The 18,669-nt window shown below is 42.4% G+C and overlaps 1 pseudogene; it reads left to right on the forward strand.

Annotated features, from left to right (window-relative positions):
- The first annotated feature begins 13,352 nt into the window (after positions 1-13,352).
- LOC140736539 (sin3 histone deacetylase corepressor complex component SDS3 pseudogene) lies at positions 13,353-14,290 on the forward strand (annotated as a pseudogene).
- Positions 14,291-18,669: the final 4,379 nt, after the last annotated feature.

The following is an 18,669-nucleotide window of genomic DNA, read 5'->3' on the forward strand; positions in this document are numbered from 1 at the left end:
TCTTCCGGAACCTCTCCCGTCCCCATTGATGATGCAAAGGTTATCGTCAGAGACTCAGCAATCTCCTCTTTCGCCTCCCACAGTAGTCTGGGATACATCTTGTCCGGTCCCAGTGACTTATCCAACTTGATGCTTTCTGAAAGCTGCAGCACATGCTCTTCCTTAATATGTATGTGCTTAAGCTTTTCAGTCCATTGTAAGTCATCCCGACAATCGGCAAGATCCTTTTCCGTAGTGAATACTGAAGCAAAGTACTCATTAAGTACCTCTGCTATCTCCTCCAGTTCCATACACACTTTTCCACTGTCACACTTGATCGGTCCTATTCTCTCACATCTTATCCTCTTGCTCTTCACATACTTGTAGAATGCCTTGGGGTTTTCCTTAATCTTGCTCACCACGGCCTTCTCATGGCTCCTACTGGCTCTACTAATTTCTTTCTTAAGCCCCTTCATACCTACCTTATAATCTTCTAGATCTCTATCACTGTCTAGTTTTTGGAACTTTCCATAAGCTTTTCTTTTCTTCTTGTCTAGATTTACAACAGCCCCTGTACACCACGGTTCCTATCCCCTACCATCCTTTCTATGTCTCATTGGAACATACCTATGCAGCATTCCGCATAAATATCCCCTGAACATTTGCCACATTTCTGCCCTATGTTTCACTCAGAACATCTGTTCCCAATTTATGCTTCCAAGTTCCTGCCTTATAGCCTCATATTTCCCTTTACTCCAATTAAACACTTTCCTAACTTATCTGTTCCTATCCCTCTCCAATGCTATGGTAAAGGAGATAGAATTGTGATCATTATCTCCAAAATGATCTCCCACTGAGAGACCAGACACCAATACCAGATCAAGTACAGCTTGTAGGCTTATCTACATATTGTGTCAGGAAACCTTTCTGAACACACCTAACAAACTCCAGCCCATCTAAATCCCTTGCTCTAGGGAGATGCCAATGAATATTTGGGAAATTAACGTGTTGGTCTTCAATCAACCATGGGAATGAGTTCAAGAGCCGTGAGATGATGTTACAGCTATATAAGACTTTAGTTAGCCCCCAGTTGGAGTACTGTTTTGTGTGTGTGGGGGGGATGTTGATGTTTTTCTTTGAATGAGTTCCATAGTTTTCTTTGTTTTGTGGCTGTCTGTGGGAAAGTGAATCTCTGGGTTGTACACTGCATATAGATAGTGATAATAAATGTATTTTGAATGTCTTATATTTTATGGTCTAAGAACACCAGAGATTCTGCAGGTGCTGTAAATCCAGATCAACACACTTATAATATTGGAAGAACCCTGCAGGACAAGCAGCATCTATGAAAGGAATTAACACTTAACAATTCAGGCTATGACCCTTCATCAGAATCCGAGAACTTTACCCAAGATCCACAAATCCGGGACTGTCTTGGTAGGCCCATTGTTTCTTGGCTAGACCTTGGTTAGACGTCACTTGTTGTACTGTGTTCAGTTCTGGTCACCTCATTACAGGAAGCATGTGGATACTATCGAGATTGTGCAGAGGAGATTTACAAGGATGCTGCCTGGATTGGGGAGCATGCCTTATGAGAATAGATTGAGTGAACTTTTCTCCTTGGAGCGACGGAGGATGAGAGGTGACGCAATAAAGGTGTATAAGATGATGAGAGGCATTGATTATGTGGATAGCCAGAGGCTTTTTTCCAGGGCCGAAATGGCTAACATGGGGGAGCATAGTTTTATGGTGCTTGGAAATGGGTACAAGGGCGATGTCAGAGGTAAGTTTTTCACACAGAGAGTGGTGGGTGCATGGAATGCACTGCCAGTGAAAGTGGTAGAGATGGATACAATAGGGTCTTTTAAGAGACTCTTAGATAGGTACATGAAGCTTAGAAAAGTGGAGGGCTATGTGGTAGGGAAATTCGAGGCAGTTTCTAGAGTAGGTTACACAGGCCACACGACATTGTGGGCTGAAGGGCCTGTAATGTGCTGTGAGTTTTTATGTTTCTATGTATGTACTCCGAATTGTTGCAATCGAACCCACATCCACGATTTCCACCGTCAGCTCATTGCACACTCTCATCACCCTTGGGCTTTGTCTTTCTAGGTGGGAGGATTCCCAGGTTCATGAGGTTTTGTACAGGCTGAATGAGTGATAACTGCATTACTGGTGGACAATGCACACTACAGTATCTGCACACTGGTGACGGAGGAAGTAAATGTTTGCACGGATTAATGGGCTGTCAGTCAAGCGAGCTGCTTTGTCTCAAATTTCTTTAAAGTTGTTGGCATAGTGCTCAGCCACCTTTTTCTGACCCCAGAACACAGATCTCAAGGGCAAGGGATTTAGTCCTATTCGTTGGCTGTTAACTCTGCTCTGGTGATTGTGATAGTCTAATTTCCTCTCTCTCCTTTAGCTCGATTCTGTGCTTTAATTTGCTAGCTCTTAGTGCTTAATCTTCTGAAGACAGGAACAAAATATTTTGCCATACAGTCCTCGAACACTACAACATAGAATTATGTCCTTCAGCCCATCTAATCCTTCTTATTAAACTCATCACCCCTACTGGGGCACAGGTCACCAGCAGCAGACCACCAGAGGCCTCTGCCCTGAGCTGGAGTTTAATCGGCCCTGTGACTTCAGCTTTCACCACATGACTTCATACATTTTCTCGGCAAAGATCCTTCCCCTCCCTGTCTTTGGAGCTTCTGTAGCTCTGAGTCTTTACCACATGGGGTTGCTAGCCCCATGCTCAACCCTTCTCCTTTTGCAGTTGGGCATAGGACCGCCCATGGTGGAGTTCATCCAATTCATGCTGAACTATTATTCTGCCAAATCTCATCGACCTGCACCCAGATGATGGCCTTTCATATGCTTTCCAGCCATGCTGAAATCGAACACAGCATCCACTACTTCAGCTGGCTGCTCATTCGACACTCATACTACCCCCTGAATGAAGAAGTTCCCCCTCAGGTTCTCCTTAAACATTTCACCCTTCACCCTTAACCTGTGACCTCCAGTTCAAAGGGCCTGTTTCACACATTTGTTGAAAGGATTCTAAAGGTTAGCTTATTTGTCACATATACATCAACAGATAATATTTTGTTATTTTCCATCATTAATTTCCCCTGTCTTATCCTCCAAAAGATGAACACTTATTTTGATTCACTCCCTTTATGAACTTGTATACACTTTTTCTATTTTTATGTTTCTTGCCAGTTTTAGTTTTGTAAAACGTGAAAAACTGCAGAGGCTCCCTCATGGGCACAACCCTCCCCACCATCAAGGAACTCTGCCTCAGAAAGGCAAAATCCATAAAAAAAAAGGACCCCCAACATCCAGGACATGCTCTCTTCTCATTGCCCCCATCAGGGAGGAAACTATTGAGAACTTGTTCAAAATGTGATGCCTTAAAAAGGCGTAATCCAACATTAAGGACCCCCATCACGCAAGTCATGCCCTCTTCTCATTGCTGCTATCAGAGAAGTGGTACAGGAGCCCGAAGGCACACACTCAATACTTTAGGCACAGCTTCTTCCCCTCTGCTGTCCGATTTCTGAATGGACATTGAACCCATGAACGTTACCTCACTACTGTTTTCTTTCTCTTTTTGCACTATTTATTTAATTTATATAATATATATTACTTTATATAATATTACTTAATAATATATATACTTACTGTAATTTACAGTTTATATTATTTTATATGCAATGTACTGCTGCCGCATAACAACAAATTTCAGTGCATATGCTGGTGTTATTAAACTTGATTCTGATTCTGGTTCTACCTTATAAAGTAGCCACTCAATGTATGTTCTGCATTCTATTGGTATTGCCCACCTACTCTCCCTAACCTAACTTTCACCACAAGGCTTCGCTGGCTCTTGACTTCTCGTGTCCAACACCACTGACTAATGAGATAAACTTTTAAAAAGTGACATGCCCAATAGCAAAGTACTGAGGGCATTATTCGAAGACTTTATCCCTGGATGGAGAAACACATTCGTCAAGTGCTCCAATTTGAAAACACATTAATCCTCAGTGCTTGGTCAGCTGTTATGCTTTAGAAATTGGAAAGACAACTTGGTGGCGCATACTTTCTGAATGTCTGTAAAACAATTATTTCCCAGGCGATAGAAAGCTGTGATTGATGAGAGGCAAAGCATGATGGGACAAAAAGCCTCTGCTGTTCAAAAACTCTGTGCAACCTGAGTATTAATCAGCCCAAGGCCCTTTCAGAATCTCTAAATCATGGACAGTTTATGACATAAAAGTTTGGCCTGAAAGGAGCCTCCCATCTTAATCCCAAATTCAAGCAGTGGGCTCCTTGCTCCAAGCAAAGATCAAATATTTCAAAGTTTAAAGTTCAAAGTAAATTTATTAACAAATACGTATATGCCACCAAATACTACCCTGAGATTCACTTTCTTGCAGATATTCACAGTAGGACAAAGAAGTACAATAAAATCAATGTAAAACTGCACACCAAAACTGACAAATTGTGCAAATACAATAAGAAAAAAAGTAGTAATAATGATCACTAAATAAACAAAATATAAAACTGAGAACATGAGTTGTAGCATCTTAGACAGTGCATTCAATGCACAGTTTTGTGTTGCAGTGAGTGAAAATGTCCGTGCTGGTTCAGGAGACTGATGGTTGAAGGGTAATAACTTTTCAATTAGGATATTATGCTAAGCACATTTGTGAGGGAGATCTGTTCTATTGAAGACCATAGTAAGACACAGGAGCAGAATTTGTTGCATCGAGACTGCTTCATTATTCTATCATGGCTGATTTATTAACCCCCTCAACCCCATTATCCTGCCTTCTCTCTGTAACCTTTGATGCCCTGACCAATCAAGATCCTATCTGTCTCTGCCTTAATATACTCAATGAACTGACATGCACAGCTGTTTGTGGCAATGAATTCCACAGATTCACCACCCTCTGGCTAAAAAAGAAAATCCTGATCTTTGTTCTAAATGCACATCCGTCAATTCTGATGCTGTGTCCTCTGGTCCTAGACTCTTGCACTATAGGGAACATCTCCATGTCAACTCTATCTAGCCTTTCAATATTCAATATTTTACAGTGAGATCACCCCTCATTCTTATAACCTCCAGCAAGTACAGACCTAGAGATGTCAAATGCTCCTCATATGTTAATCCTTTCATTCCTGGGATCATTCTCGAAAACCTTCTCTGGACCATCTCCAAACAAGACCAGCACATCTTTTCTTCGATAAGGGGCCAGAAACTGCTCACAATACTCCAAGTGCAATCTTACCAATGTCTTATAAAGCCTCAGAATTTCATCCTTGCTTTAGTATTTTAATCCTCTCAAAATGAATGTTAACAATTGCATCTGCCTTCCTTACAACTGACTGAAAGTTAATCTTTAGGGAATCCTGCACAAGGACTCTCAAGTCACTCAGCATTTCTGAATTTCGCCCCTTCTGGAAAATAATCCATCCCTTCTACCAAAGTGCTTTACCTTGCTCATCCCTTATTGTATTCCATCTGCCACTTCTTTGCCCATTCCCCAAATATGTCTATGTTCTTCTGTGGCTACTCTGCTTCCTCAATGCTACTTGTCCTTCCACCTATCTTAATATTGTCGACAAGCTTGGCCATAAAGCTATTAATTTTGTCATCCAAGTCATTGACATATTACATGAAAAAAAGCAGTCCGAGCTCTGAGCCCTGCGAAACACTACTAGTCACTGGCAGCCAGCCAGAGAAGGCCCCCTTTATTCCCACTCATTGCTTCTTCCGAATCAGCCAGTGTTCTATCTGTGCTAATACCTTTCCTGCAATAGTATGGGCTCCTTCTTATCTTATTAAGCAGCCTCATGTATGGCACCTTGTCAAAGGCCTTCTGAAATTCCAAATAAACAACATCCACTGACTCTCCTTTGTCAAACCTGCCTGTTATTTCCTCAAAAAATACCAACAGATCGGTTAGGCAAGATTTCCACGAAGAAAAATATGCTGGCTTTGGCCTAGTTTATAATGCGCTTCCAAATATCCTGAAACATCATCCTTAATAATAGACTCCAAAATCTTTCTTACTATAGAACTCAATCCAACTGGCCAGTAAATTCCTTTCTTCTACAATACATACATACTACAAATTCCCTCTCTTGGGATCCACCACCAACCTGATTTTCCAATCTTCCTGCATTTTGAAAACCCAATGATTACTGTGGCATTGCCTTTTCTATCTCCTGTTGTAATTTGTAGCCACATCCTGGTTACTGTTCGGAGGTCTGTGTATAACTCCCATCAAGGACAGTTTACCCTTGCAGTTTCTTAACTCTACCCATAATGATCCTAGATCTTCCAATCCTATGTCACCGCTTTCTATCAATTTTATTTCACTTTTTACCAACAGAGCCATCCAACTCCCTCTGCCAATGTGCCTATCCTTCTAATGTGTATCCTTGGATGTTAAGCTCCCAACTATGATTTTCATTCAGCCACTACTAAATGATGCCCACAACATCATATCCGCCAATCTCTAACTGTGCTACAAGATCATCTACCTTATTCCATATATTGTGTGCATTCAAATATAACGCCCTCAGTACTGTATTCATCACCCTTTTTGACTTTGGCTCCCTGTTACACTTTAACTCAACCCACTGACTGCAATATCATCTGCCTGTCCATCCTCAGTCTTACCACACATTGTCTCTACTTGTCTACCAACTGCCCCATCCTCAGCCCTATAACTCCAGTTCCCATTCCCTTGCCAAATCAGTTTAAACCCTCTCCAACAGCTCTAGTAAACATGCCCACAAGGATATTGATCCCCCTTGCGTTCAGGTGTAACCCGTCCTTTTTGTACCAGTCATACCTTCCCCAGAAGATCCAGCAATCTGAAACCCTGCCCTCTGTACCAATTCTTCATCGATGCAGTCATCTACCAAATTATGCTATTCTTACCCTCACAGACACGTGGCACAGGCAGCATTATGGAGATTAATACCCTGGAGGTCCTGCTTCTCGGCTTCTGCCTAACTTCCTATATTTTTTCAGAACACCTTCCCTTTTCCTACTTATGTCATTGGTACCACAATATACCACAATTTCCAGCTGTTCACACTCCTCCTATAGAATGCCGCGGACCTGATCCAAGACATCCCTGACCCTGGCACTTGGAAGGCAACATACCATCCAGATGTCTCCTTCACGTCAACAGAACCTGCTTTCTGATCCTCTAGCTATAAATCTCCTATCACTACTGAAATCCTCTCCTCCCCACTTCGCTTCTGAGCCACAGAGCCAGACTCAGTGGCTCCCCCCTGGCAGGTCATACCCCACAAGAGTATCCAAAGTGATATATTTATAATTGAGGGGAACAGCCTCTGGGGAACTCCGCACTGGCTGCCTGTTTCCTCTTGGGAACTCGGGGACTGGGCTCCTGCAACCTAGGGGTGACTACCACCCTGTAGCTCCTGACTATCACCTCCTCATTCTCCCATATGAAGCGAAGGTCATTGAGCTGTGGCTCCAGTTACTTAACATGGTCTTGAACAAGCTGCAGTTCGATGCACTGCATGAAGATATTGTTATCAGGGAGACTAGAGGTCTCTCAGAGTTCCCTCATCTCACACACGGAACATACCACTATGTCTGAGCCCATTCTCAGCACACTAGCTGTGTACTAACAGGAAGTAAATTACTAGCAACTTACTTACTTAGAACTCCTGCCTATGGTTGCCCAAGCTTGTTGAGCCAAAGCCTAACCAGTCTAGCACTGGCCCACTCCAACAATGGCCACTCTGCTTAGTCCTCACTTCTTTATATTGGCCCTGTGCTGAGTGCAGCCTGCTGAAAAAAAAACAAAAACATTGGAACTCTTTTTAACCCTCTCACTGCCTCACCAGCGAGCGACCTCATGCAGTCATTGTAGCCCACTGTAAAGAACCGCAAGCACTGGAGCTCTTTTTAAACCTTGCGCTGCATCATCAACAAATGACATCTTGCTCTGATTGCAGCCTACCCAAGGAAGGTAAGACATTATAGTGTAGAGGATCTGATGTGTTTTTAAGAATCCATCGCACAATTTAATTATCACAGAAAAGGGACACATCCCTGCTGTTTTTGGAATATATTTCCCAGAGTCAGCATCAATAAATGCTGGTACTCTAGACTTCTTCACATTCCTGTTTTGTGGAAGTTGGCTGCATCAAATTTGTTGTTCAGATTCCAACATTCCAGCATTTTAAAACTGACAAGGTTGTAAGAAGTAGTTCATTGGTTTGTAAATTGATTTAGAAGTTTCAATGTCATTAAAAGTTGCTAGATAAATCTCATTACATTAGAGACTTTTAAAAGATGTTCAGATGTAAGGTAAAAGGAAGGATATGGATCAAGATTACCTAATATCATTTCTAGTACCCAAGTGTAAAGGGGAATGGAATAATTGTAACTCTGACTCCGATGCAGCACAAAAAAACACAATAAAGATAAACAATAATAAATAAATATAAATACAAAAGATAGCTTATATATGTAGGTTGATTGTATGTCCATATAGTGACACTAGACACAGGCATGTCTGTACATAAGGTGATTCTAACAGGAAATGATAAAGTAGTGATGGTTTAGGGTGTGGAGGAGTGGGTTAGTGGGTGGAGGTGTTGATCTGCCTTACTGCTAGGGGAAAGTAGTTATCTTTAATGCTGGTGTTCCTGGTGTGGATGCTATGTAGCCTCTTCCTTGATGGGAGTGGGACAAACAGTCCATGAGTAGGGTGGATATGATCTTACAAGGTGTTCCCAACATGTTTCTGTATACAAGTCTGTGACAACAAAATAATAATAAATAAATAAATAAATAATATTTGCTTCCCCTGTTTTCATCTATAGAGTGATGGAAAGAGCCAACTACTTCTGTTAATAAGTGACATATGCTTGATGTGACCATTTCTTATCACAACACAGTCACTTCCCTCATCACAAGCTTAATACCAGAATCAGTTCAACGGCTGGAAGCTACAGCAGAGGTGTGAGTACCATGCCCTGACATCAAGGCAACACTTGATCAGATCAGGGCCTGGAGGAGTCCCAGCAAAGCTGGAATCAATAAAAATCAAAGTCTCCGGTGACTGGGGTCAAACTTGACACAAAACATGAAGCTGCAGCTGTCAAAGTGCCGGTCACGAGGGTCTCAGGATACAGCAGTGTCAGGTGTCCAGAGATGTGTCCTCGGCTCAGCCAGCTGCAGTTACTTTTCCGGTGATATCCACTCTCTCATCAGGTCTAGTTTAGATCACACATGCTACAATGATGAAACAGTTTGTGTGCCTAAGATCATCAGACACTGGAGCAGAATAAGGCTCACTGCGTCTGCTCTGCCATTCCATTATGGCTGATTTATTATCCCTCTCAACCCCATTCTCCTGCTTTCTCCCTGTAACTGTTAACATCATTATGGAATCAAACCTATCAACTTCTAGTTTAAATACGTCCAGTGACTTGGTCTCTACCGTCATCTGTGACATTGAACTTTATGAATTCTACAGATTCACTACCCTCTGGTAAAGGGGTACCTCCTCACCTCTGTCTTAAACAGACATCTTTGTATTCTGAGGCTGGGCCTTCTGGTCTTAAAATCTCCCATGACTGGGAACATCTCTCCATGTCAACTCTAACTAGATAGATAGATAGATAGATAGATAGATAGATAGATAGATAGATAGATAGATAGATAGATAGATACTTTATTCATCCCCATGGGGAAATTCAACTTTTTTCCAATGTCCCATACACTTGTTGTAGCAAAACTAATTACATACAATACTTAACTCAGTAAAAAATATGATATGCATCTAAATCACTATCTCAAAAAGCATTAATAATAGCTTTTAAAAAGTTCTTAAGTCCTGGCGGTTGAATTGTAAAGCCTAATGGCATTGGGGAGTATTGACCTCTTCATCCTGTCTGAGGAGCATTGCATCGATAGTAACCTGTCGCTGAAACTGCTTCTCTGTCTCTGGATGGTGCTATGTAGAGGATGTTCAGAGTTATCCATAATTGACCGTAGCCTACTCAGCGCCCTTCGCTCAGCTACCGATGTTAAACTCTCCAGTACTTTGCCCACGACAGAGCCCGCCTTCCTTACCAGCTTATTAAGACGTGAGGCGTCCCTCTTCTTAATGCTTCCTCCCCAACACGCCACCACAAAGAAGAGGGCGCTCTCCACAACTGACCTATAGAACATCTTCAGCATCTCCCAGATACTTGTAGGTCTTAACCTGCTCCACACATTCTCCATTAATGATCACTGGATCCATATGAGGCCTAGATCTCCTAAAGTCCACCACCATCTCCTTGGTCTTGGTGATATTGAGACGCAGGTAGTTTGAGTTGCACCATATCACAAAGTCCTGTATCAGTTTCCTATACTCCTCCTCCTGTCCATTCCTGACACACCCCACTATGGCCGTGTCATCAGCGAACTTCTGCACATGGCAGGACTCCGAGTTATATTGGAAGTCTGATGTGTACAGGGTGAACAGGACCGGAGAGAGTATGGTTCCCTGCGGCGCTCCTGTGCTGCTGACCACCGTGTCAGACCTACAGTCTCCCAACCGCACATACTGAGGTCTATCTGTCAAGTAGTCCACTATCCAATCCACCATGTGAGAGTCTACTCCCATCTCCGTTAGTTTGTGCCTTAAGACCTTGGGCTTTCAATATTCAATATTCAATAGATTTCAGTGAGATTCTCCTCATTATAACCTCAGAGGACAAGGCAACTGTGGCTGATAAGGGAAGTCAAGAACAACGTAAAAGCAAATGAGAGGGCATATAACATAGAGAAAATGTCAGAGGTAGGTTTTTGGAGGTGGCAAAGGGGGTGGCATTGGATAATTCATTAGGGACATTTAAGAAACTCTTTGATAGGCAAATGGATGATTGGTGCTGTACCGTATAGCCTACATTTTAATGAGGGACTACTTTATGTTGTAGTAACACGTCATTGCATGCACTATTAGGCGTGTATGGATCTGTATAAATGTGTGTTAAAGTTCGGATTATGCCAGTAAAGAACCATAAAACTTAGCTCCCATCTCCAGCGCTGTCAACGTTTCGGGCCGAGACCCTTCATCAGGACTAACTGAAAGGAAAGATAGTAAGAGATTTGAAAGTAGGAGGGGGAGGGGAAAATGCGAAATGATAGGAGAAGACCAGAGGTGGTGGGATGAAGCTAAGAGCTGGAAAGGTGATTGGCGAAAGTGATACAGAGCTAGAGAAGAGAAAGGTTCACGAGATGGGAGGCCTAGGGAGAAAGAAAGGGGGAGGGGAGCACCAGAGGGAAATGGAGAACAGGCAGAGTGATGGGCAGAGAGAGAGAAAGAAAACTAAATACATCAGGGATGGGGTCAGAAGGGGAGGGGCATTAACGAAAGTTAGAGAAGTCAATGTTCATGCCATCAGGTTGGAGGCTACCCAGCCAGTATATAAGGTATTGTTCCTCCAACCTGAGTGTGGCTTCATCTTGACAGTAGAGGAGGCCATGGATAGACATATCAGAATGGGATTGGGACGTGGAATTAAAATGTGTGGCCACTGGGAGATACTGCTTTCTCTGGCAGACAGAGTATAGGTGTTCACCGAAACGGTCTCCCAGTCTGCGTCGGGTCTCACCAATATATAAAAGGCCACACCGAGAGCACCGGACGCAGTATACCACACCAGCCGACTCACAGGTGAAGTGTCGCCTCACCTGGATGGACTGTCTGGGTCCCTGAATGGTGGTGAGGGAGGAAGTGTAAGGGCAGGTGTAGCACTTGTTCCTCCTTGCAAGCAGAACAACTGCTACACCTGCCCTTACACTTCCTCCCTCACCGCCATTCAGGAGTGGGTGAAGGAGGCAGAGCGAGGCTGCGAGTCTGAAAGGAAGTGGGAGCACAGCCCGTGTCAGGAACGTCGGGAGACCAAGAGACACAGTCGGAGCTGCAGCACGTCCAGGCAAGACCACAGCTGGTGCTGACCCCCGGGGACTGAAGGTCTGCCTGCCCCAGAAGGGAGATAAAAAGGAGCAACACACACCTAGATGGAGTACGCTCCTGGCGCTAGCAAAATCGACACATGAATCAAAAAGAAAACAAGGGAAAAATGGGGCTAAATTAACATAACAAAGATGGTGATGATTGGAACCATTGCAGCATTTGATAGTGGCATTGAAGACTGGGCAACTTACTTTGAGAGAGTGGAGTTATATTGTGAGGCTAACTGTGTTTATAATGAAAAGAAAGCCGGTGTCCTACTCAGTATTATGGGAGCAAAAACATACGGGCTGCTACGGAGCTTGTTAACCCCTATAAGGCCAGCTAACTAAGCATTCAAGCAAATAGTAGACACTCTCCAAAAGCATTTAAACCCCAAACCACTGGTCATTGCTGAAAGATTTAAATTTCACAAACGGAGTCAGAACAAAACTGAAAGCATTTTTGAATATTGCGCTGAATTGCGCAAATTATCAGAACATTGTCAATTTGGAGCGGGTCTATCAGATGCATTGAGGGGCAGGTTAGTGTGTGGCAAGCACTGTGAAACCAGACAGAAGAAGCTCCTGGGTAAAAAAAGACCTTACGTTAGAGAAGGCACTGAACATTGCAATATCAATGGAAACAGCAGCCCGGGGTGCTTCAGAGATACAACAAAAATCTCTGGAATATGCTACAAATAAAATGTCACTGAACAGAAATGAAGAAAATAAATGTTATTGTTGTGGGAACATGTCACATGACCCGGATGGCTGTTGTTTTAAAGACAAAGAATGCAGAAACTGTAGCAAACAGGGCCACATTGACAGAGTATGCAAAGCTAGTAAACAGCAGATGAAGGACAAAATACAGAGAAACAAGAAACCCCAGAAAGGAAATCACAACAATGTACACAAAATGGAAGAAAGCAGATTTGATGAAAACTACTCAGACAAAAGTGAATTGTCTTGTCTGCAACTTCACAACGTGAAAGAGACAGATGATCGAAGAGTAATAAGGATCACTCCACAAGTGGCAGGTGTGAGACTGAAAATGGAGTTGGACACAGCCTCTGCTTTAACAGTGATCTCTGTACACGACTACAAAAGACTCTTTTCTCACATACCTCAGAAACGAACTAAACTACTGTTACAGACCTACACAGTACAGAAAGTGTGTTCCAAAGGTAGAATTAAAATGCCAGTGACCTATGGAGACAAAACACAGCAGCTGAACCTCTACGTATTAAAAAATGGAGGTCCATTGTTGCTGGGACGTGAATGGCTCAAGAAAATCCAGTTAGATTTGCACACCATCAAGGCACTAGATTTGTCAACAAAGGAGGGCAGCTCAGCAGGGAAGATGTCCACAGCTCTCCTCTCACCCATTGTCAACTATTACAATTATGAGGAGGAGCTAGACAGCGTCAACGATGAGACAAATGCAGTATCTGTGGCTGCATTTCGGATAAAGATACAGAGGATGCAAGGGAGACAGATACATCCAATAAGCAGGATGATGAAGACTACCTGGAAGTAAAGGAGCAGATGTACCAGGAGAAATTGACATCTCTCAAGAGACAGCTACAGCAGTTACAGGAAGGCACTTCGCAGGAGTATCAGAAAAGGATGAAGAAACTAGATCACCAGTACAAGGAAAGATTACAAAATGCCAAGCTTTTTCTGCAACTGGAGACAGAACATGTGGAAAGGAATTATATTAAAGAAAAGAAAGCAGCAGTGAAGGAATTTGAAGATAAAAAGATTGAGTTAGAAGAAAAGAAAAAGTTGATTGAGAATGAGAGGCTAACCATGGAATTCACAGGAGATTCTATGGAAGTAAAGCCAATAATGACTAGGAAACTAACGAGGAGACCTAATGACCCTGTTCCAATTACAGACAAAAAGACCAAAACCTGCACCTGCACAGTTAAATTACTTGTTAACAGATGAACAGATAATGGAAGATCTGCAAACTCTCAATAAGCTTAAATCTCTGAAAAGACCAGCATCTCCATCTTCTCCTGAGCATCTTCCCAGCACTCCTGCTGAATCACCAGCACAAAGACATGAAGCATGAATAGAAGATGGAAAGGTATATTACGATAAGAGATGATATCATAAAGGTCAGGCCATCTATTTGGAATCTAAGGAGAATACGAAGATTGGTTGTGTAATTAGCTCAGTTGGAACAAATGAGATATGGGTAAGGAAGACAAGCGATAGAACAAAGATGTGTATATATATCTAGGACAGCTCCACAGAGGAATCTTCATTATACGGAGGTGATCTGCTGCCTAGAACTCTTAGCAAGTTGAAGGTACACATCTTCTTAACTCCCTATGCTCAGAGGTCAACTTTTCATGAATTTATATGGAAATCTGTATTAAAACAAACAAGGTTATTGACAGGCGTTACCCAGAGAGGCAGAGAAGACCCCCCCCCCCGCCGAGACTTGAGTTATGAATGGGTCTTAGACCAAAAGTTTTAAAAAAAAGGCTTGTTATAATTTGTTATTATTATGTTACTTTGTTATAATTTGATAATATTAAGTTACTAAGTAAACAAATGGTAAGCATTTGCATGTTAAGGGTAAACATATTTGTTTAGCATAGTACCACAGTAAAAAAAAGTTGATACGCTATACCGTACCGTATGGAGTGTACCGTATGGCCTACATTATAATAAGGGACTACGTTATAGTAATAAGTTGTTTCATGCGCTATTAGGCACGTATGGATCTGTGTATATGTGTGTTAAAGTTCGGATTATGCCAGTAAAGAACCATGTAACTTAGCTCCCATCTCTAGTGTTTTTATTAATGACATTGTTGTGTAGCCAGGCCACATACACAATGGGCACCATGATAGAATAACGGTTAGGGCATGGAAGTTCGACCCCAATGTCCTCTGTAAGAAGTCTGTATGTCATCCCTGTGGAATGTGAGGGTTTCCTCCCACATTCCAAAGATGTACCATGTAGGTTCTTTGGTAATTATAAATTGCCCCATGATAACGTTACGGTTAAATCAGGAGTTGCTGGGAGTTCCTGAGCAGTAGATCTCTAAATAAATAAAATGACAGAAAATGGAGGGCTATGTGGGAGGGAAATAAATCTTAGGGCAATAAAAAAGCTAGCAATTTCATAGATTATAAGGTCAGTACAGCATTTTGGACCAAAAGGCCCATACTGTGGTTTTGCGCTCTCCGTTCTATTAGTAAACTAATTCAGCTCATCTTTAACCCTTCCATCTTGAATCTGGGATCAACCTAACACCAAACAGAGAGAGACAGATGGTCTGGTTTGTGTTGCTTGGATTTCCAGCATCTGCAGATTTTCTCCTGTTTGTGGTCTGGTCTAAATCTGAATGCAAATCTAACTGATGAAGTGGCCAGATTTCTAATAAAACTGAACTGATCCTTTGGAGAAAAAAAGCTGATATGCCTTCCCAATCTGCCCTACATTTCTTTGTTGTGAACACCACCAGTGATTTGTTCTGGTCCAGTCGCCTGGACATTATGGCCAGGGAAGCACACCAATGTCTCTCCTTCCTCAGAAGGCTGGGGAAATTCTGCATGCCCCCATTTATCCTCACATAATTTTATAGATGCACAATAGAAAGTACCCAATATGGATTCATCACGGGTTGCTATGGCAAACCAATCTGCCCAAAACTGCAATAAAATAGCAGAGTTGGGAACAAATTCCAGTCCATCTCACAAACCAGACCGCTGACTCCATCTACACTCCTTCCACAGCCAGAGAGTGCTGAATGTGGAATTTATTGCCACAGGCCAAGTCATTGGGTATATTTAAGGTAGAGGTTGATGGATTATTTATTAGTCAGGGCATGAATGGATACAGGGAGAAGGCAGGAGATCGGGGTTGACAAGCTCACAAACATGAGAACATCTGCAAACGCTGGAAATCTAAAGTAACACACACAAAGTGCAGAGCAGGCAGCATCTATGGAAAAGAGTAAAGTGTCAATGTTTTGGGCTGACACCCTTCATCAGGACTAGAAAGGGCTGGAAGAAAGGAAAAGACTGGAAATGAATGGACCTCTCATACTCTAAGCAATGAAATCATGATCTCCTAATCTCCCTCCTCATGTACCTTATTTGCCTGCTTTTGCTCGGTAATTGCAAAACTACATCCCAAGTCATGTGTTTGTTTTAATATCTGGATATTTGTTTATATTTTATTCATATAAAATTTTTCCTTTGAAGATACAGCACTGTAACAGGGCCTTCCATCCCAACAAGCTCCCACTGCCAAATTAGACCCATGTGCCTAATTAACCTACTAACAGTACGTCCCTGGAAACCCATGCGATCATAGGGAGAACATACAAACTCCTAACAGGCAGCAGTGGGAATTGAACCTGAGTCGTCTGTATTGTAAAGCATTGAGTTAACCACTCACTTAAAGCAGGGTTAAACCCAGAAAAGGAGGAGGTGGTAGAAATTTGTATCTTATTTACAGACACAGTGCGGAATAGGCCCTTCCAGCATTTCAAGCTGCATCACCAGCAACCCCTGACTTAAATCTAGCCTAAAAACAGGGTAATTTACAATGACCAATTAATCTACTAACCAGTACATCTTTGGACTGTGGCAGGAAACCGGAGCACCTGGAGGAAACACACACATTCCACGGGAAGAACAGACAACCTTTCTTACAGCAGATGCCAGAATTGAACTCCAAACTCTGATACCCTAAGCTATAATAGCGTTGCGCTAACCGCTACACTACCATGGCACTCTAATGCAGGAAACCTTGTAGCCATGAAATCCTTTTGGCCGTGTACCATGCAACTATGCACCATTTCTCTGTCAGTGCAGTGTTATTCTACATCTTTAAAAATCATTGCTGCTCTGGAATTACACCGGTCAAATGCTAACTTGTGAATACATTTGTAAGAAATTTACATGTCCAGAAGGCAGTAACCTGTCAAAAAAACAGGGGAAGGAATTTTGCATGAATTAATTAAGCATTCATCCACAAATATTCTTTCTGGATAATTTCAGGCTCTACGATTCAGAGAAAACCATTTGATCCATGTGCTCTCCTGTCACGCTGCCTCATCCCCGGTCACTTGCTGGAGATCAGACAAAATACTAAATCTTGCCTACCATTTAAAAAGTATTCCACAAAACTTTATTAAAATGTAATGAACACAGAGAGTCAAGTCACAGGCAAGCAGGAAATATAATTTATACTCAAGGAGTGAGCCTGAATAGAGATAAGTGATTAAAGTAAAGAAAGTTATGGGGGAAGAGAGGTACCAATGCAAGCCATTCAGAGTTCCAATAAGTTCAAAGAGACTCCTTGGAATATTTCAAGTGGGCTGGAGACATAGATTAATAAGGCCTTATCATATGGAAACAGATAGTTTGGCCCAACTCCTCTATGCTAATCAAGTTGTCAACTTGAGCTAATCCCACAGAATTAGAACCAGAATTGGGCTTATTATTACTGACATATGTCATGGAATTTCTTGTTTGGGGCAGCACATCTCAGAATGTGTTTGTCATTGATACAAATGACATATATCACTGTATGTTTTAGTGTACATGTGACAGATAAATTGGAACGTTAATCTGCATTGTTGAGGATCGCCACCACCTATCCCACAATCTCTTTGGCACACTACTTTGAAAGAGGTACAGAAGCACTGGACTAGGACTGCCAGCCCAGCTAACAGATTCCTCCCTCAGGGTGTGAGACTAATGGATAGCCTGCCACCTCCGAGGTCTCGTCACTAGGATAGCAAGCTGTTTACTGGTTACTGTTTACCCGTGCTGGGCACTACATGAACTTAGAATTATATTTATTAGCTTATTTGTGGAAATCTTCTGTCTTATGTGCTGTGAATGATATATGTTCTCTGGGTGCACCATGGTCCAGAGGAACGTTGTTTCATTTGGTTACAGTCAAATGACAATAAACTTGAACTTGTATTTGAATCAGGACATGATCCACATCCCTCCTCTCCCCACCTGTTCATTTGCTTGTCTAAATGCTTCTTAAACCACCCACTTGTATCTACTTCCCCCACCTCCGCAGGCCAGGCACCTGCCACTTTCTATGTAAAAAACTTGCCTGATAGCCTCTCGTAAACTCTCCCCCTTCACTTCAAGGCTATACCCTCTAATATCAGGTATACCCAGACTAGGCAAGGGACTATTGGAGAGGGATCACAAGAATGACTGTGGGAATGAAAGGGTTTTCATAGGAGCAGTGATTGAAGGTTCTGGGAGTACTCACTGGAATTTAGAAGAACGAGGGTGGAATCTCATTGAAATTTATTGAATGTTGAAAAGTCTCGATAGAGTGGATGTTTCTTTTGGTGGGGGAGTCTAAGACCAGAGGGCACAGCAACCAAACTAGAGGAGAATCCCTTTAGAACAGATATGAGGAGAAATTTCTTTAACCAGAGGGAGGAAAATCTGGAATTCATTGCCAGAGGCAGCTGTGGAGGCCAGTTCAGTTATGATATGAAAGGTTACAGGGAGGAGGCAGGAGAATGTGGTTGAGAGAGAAATGGATCAGTCACGATGGAATGGTGGAGCAGACTCAGTGGGCCAATAGGCTACAAATTACAGTGGGAGATAGAAAATGCATGCCAAAAGGGCAATGTTACAATAATCATGCGGGTCTTCAATATGCAGGTAGAC

This window comes from Hemitrygon akajei, chromosome 12, assembly GCF_048418815.1.
Source record: "Hemitrygon akajei chromosome 12, sHemAka1.3, whole genome shotgun sequence".
Lineage (NCBI taxonomy): Eukaryota > Metazoa > Chordata > Chondrichthyes > Myliobatiformes > Dasyatidae > Hemitrygon > Hemitrygon akajei.